At 56.2% G+C, this 3,052-nt stretch overlaps 1 long non-coding RNA gene across 1 annotated transcript; it reads left to right on the top strand.

Moving 5' to 3' along the window:
• The first annotated feature begins 367 nt into the window (after window positions 1-367).
• LOC139076084 (uncharacterized) lies at window positions 368-2,104 on the top strand. The gene is made up of 3 exons (XR_011527312.1): window positions 368-718; window positions 1,016-1,164; window positions 1,286-2,104. It is a non-coding gene; the product is annotated as an uncharacterized lncRNA (long non-coding RNA).
• The last annotated feature ends 948 nt before the right edge of the window (window positions 2,105-3,052 follow it).

Below are 3,052 nucleotides of genomic sequence, written 5' to 3'. Positions count from 1 at the left end.
CGATGTCAGCCACGCAGGTGGTTCTAGATTTCAAAGAGCTCCATTTTACAAAGTAAAAAGAAAAATGAAATTAATTTTTATATTTTATTTAATCCAGTGTATCTAAAATGTTACTTACTGTTCCAGCCTACAACGATCAAGGTAAGAAATGCTCAACGGGATGGCCCAGATCCCGCCCCTCGCACGAAGCAGCCGCGCGCGCGTCCTTCGCGGGCCCGTGTCCCCGCGGGCGCCCGCACACACGCCCCGCCCCGAGAGCGCGCGGGCCGGCGCAGTGCACGGGCCGCTCCTGCCCTCTGTCGGCGCCCGGCGGCAGCGCAGCGCGCTCCTGGGCCGGCGGTTCGGCCCCTGGCACCGCGCGCCCGCTGCCCACCGCCGGGCATCACCGGACCAAGACGTTTCCCACAGCGGGCTGCAAGGCAGGCAAGCCGACCCCCTTGTAAAGACGGCAGGGCAGAGGCTCAGAGATGGCCAGTGACCTGCCCAGGGGCACACAGCAGGACCACAGGGAGGGACACCAGCTGAGGTTGGGACCCAGGTGTTAAGCACACTTCTGTGAGTCCCACTGGGTTCAAACCCTGGCTCTGCCCCTCATTGCTGTGTGCCCTGAGACAGGTGACACCTCTCTGGATCTCATAATTCTCAGGGTAAACTGGGGATGACAGTAATCCCTCTTCTTAGGAAGATGTCACTGTTTTCAGCGCATTCCTGGCACATAGTAAGTAACCAATAAATCCATCACAGCCACAGCATCATAATGTGACATGCCTACCTCAGGGCCTTTGCACCTGCTCAGCCCTCTGCCTGGAACCCCTTGCCCTGATCTTGGATTGGCTGGCTCCTCCTCATCCTTAGTCTCAGTTCAAACTCGCCTCCTGAGAGAATCCCTCCCTGATCAACCCCTCTCTTCTTGCCACCTTGCTTTATGCCCTCAGAGTCCTTATCCCCACCCGATGTGGTCCTGGTGCTCATGGGATTTCTTGTTTCTTCTCTGCTTCCTCCATCGACCTGGCAGTCCCAGGAGAGCAGGACCTTGCTTGTCTTGGCCACTCGGGTCCTTGGTCTGGCACAGGGCCTGATAGGAATGTGTTGACAGAAAGAATAAAAACGCCGAGTCGAGTGGGACTGCGGACTGGTACAGCCACGCTGGACGACGGTTTGCAGGTACTTGTACAGTTAAACACACGCTTATCATGCAGCCCGAACATTCCACAGCTAGGCGTTTACTCAGGAGAAATAAAAACCTAGGTTCACACAAAAACCCATAAATGAATGTTTGCCACAGCTTTATTCATCATCACCAAAAACTGGAAACAACCCAAACGTCCCTCAGCTGGTGACGAGATAAACACAGTGGCACATCCATGCAGTGACAGAAGGAGCCCAAAGAGATGCGCACGCGACGTGGGCGAGTCCCAAAGGCATGTTGCCCGGGAAAGGAGCCTTGCTTGAAAGGCTACACGCAGCCTGATGCCATTTATGTGACATCGAGATGACGCAGAACTATGGGGACAGGGCACAGACCGGCGGTTGGCGGGAGCGGGGTGTGAGGGACTGCTGTAAGGGGATAAGGCTCTGGCAGGTGCAACTCTTCTGTATTTTGACTGGGGTGGGGGTTACACAACTGTGTGTGTTTTTCAAAACATAGAACTATACGTTTATTTTTACTGTTACTGTGTGCAAGAAACAAGTAACAATGAAAAAAAAGTTGTAAACTTTCAGAATCACGGAGCAGAGCGACTGGGTCCCACCAGCCCTCTGGGCAGAGACGAGGGCAGGTGAGAAGTCCTGCGGCCGAGCTTTGACCTCCCCAAACCGGGAAATGAGGTGGGGCCTGTCCCCCGCCTCCTAGAGCAGGGCCACTTCCACAGCCATCGGCCCGGCAGAGACTGTTCTGGTCCATGTGACGATGGGGCGGGCAGGGCCGGGACTGCAGAGGGGCGGCACCGATAGTCTGGGGGCTCCGCGGCAGCCTCTGAAGGCTTCCATCCACTTCTGGCGCTGCGGAGGCCAGGTGTTGCCCGTGGGAGGTCATCGTGTTGTACTCTCTGCATTTTTCACGTTTGAACTATTTCCTTAATAAACATGATCAATAATACAGTAATTTAAAAACAAGAACACAGTGATTCCCATTGCAGAAGCCTGTCGGCCTCTCCGGCGGCGCTGGGAGGAGCCCTCTTTCTGCCCACTGCACAGAAGAGCAGACTGAGGCTTCGCGAGACGCCCAGCCGGATGCGCGGGGGGCAGCCAGGAACAGAAGCCGGAGGCCTGCATGCAGCCCCACCGCCGACCCACCAGAGACGATTCTCAGGGCCGAGGTGTTGGAGAATGGCCTGGTTTCTCCCCTTGGGAAGAGGGTGTGTGTGTGTTTCTTGGTGTCGCTCCCTCCGCTGCTGCAGCCCCAGTCCGCACTCTGCCCCTCACCCTCCAGGGAAAGGGCGTGGGCTTCCCACCTGCCAGGCTCTGGCCCAGAACCAAACGGGGCAGGGGTTGTCCCTGAGGATGGGCCGTGGGCAGTGAGGATGCTCATGGAGCGCCTGTCCGCTGCCAAAGCAGTTTTACTGAGATCTAACTTACACGCCATAACGCCTCCCCACTGGCAGAGCGCGGCCCAGGGGTCTGAGCACGTTCCGAGTGTGAGCCCATCACCGCAATCCAACTTCAGAACATCTGTCCCCAGAAAGCAACGCCACATCCAGCAGCGGTCCTCCCACCCCCCTAGGTGCCCAGTGCCCAGCCACCACGAGCCTGCTGGCTGTACCCGTGGGACGACCTCTCCGCACATTTCGTGCGAATGGACATCCCCCGCATGCGCCCTTTGGTGTCCAGCTTCTCTCACTACGATGACGTGCTCAGGGTCGCCCATGCCTGGCCTGTGTCAGGATTTCCTTCCTTTTTGTGGCTAATAATGATCTGTTGTACGGATTGACCACATTTTGTTCGTCTGTATATGACATTTGGGTCATTTCCACCTTTTGGCTATTATGAATCATGCCGTGAACATTCATGTTTCTTGAGATATGATCCACATACTATACGATTCGCTCGTTTG

Source organism: Equus przewalskii, chromosome 15 (genome assembly GCF_037783145.1).
Source record: "Equus przewalskii isolate Varuska chromosome 15, EquPr2, whole genome shotgun sequence".
In the NCBI taxonomy this organism is placed as follows: Eukaryota; Metazoa; Chordata; class Mammalia; order Perissodactyla; family Equidae; genus Equus; species Equus przewalskii.
Note: the sequence above shows the minus strand (reverse complement) of the source record. Positions and strands in the feature narration are given on the sequence as shown.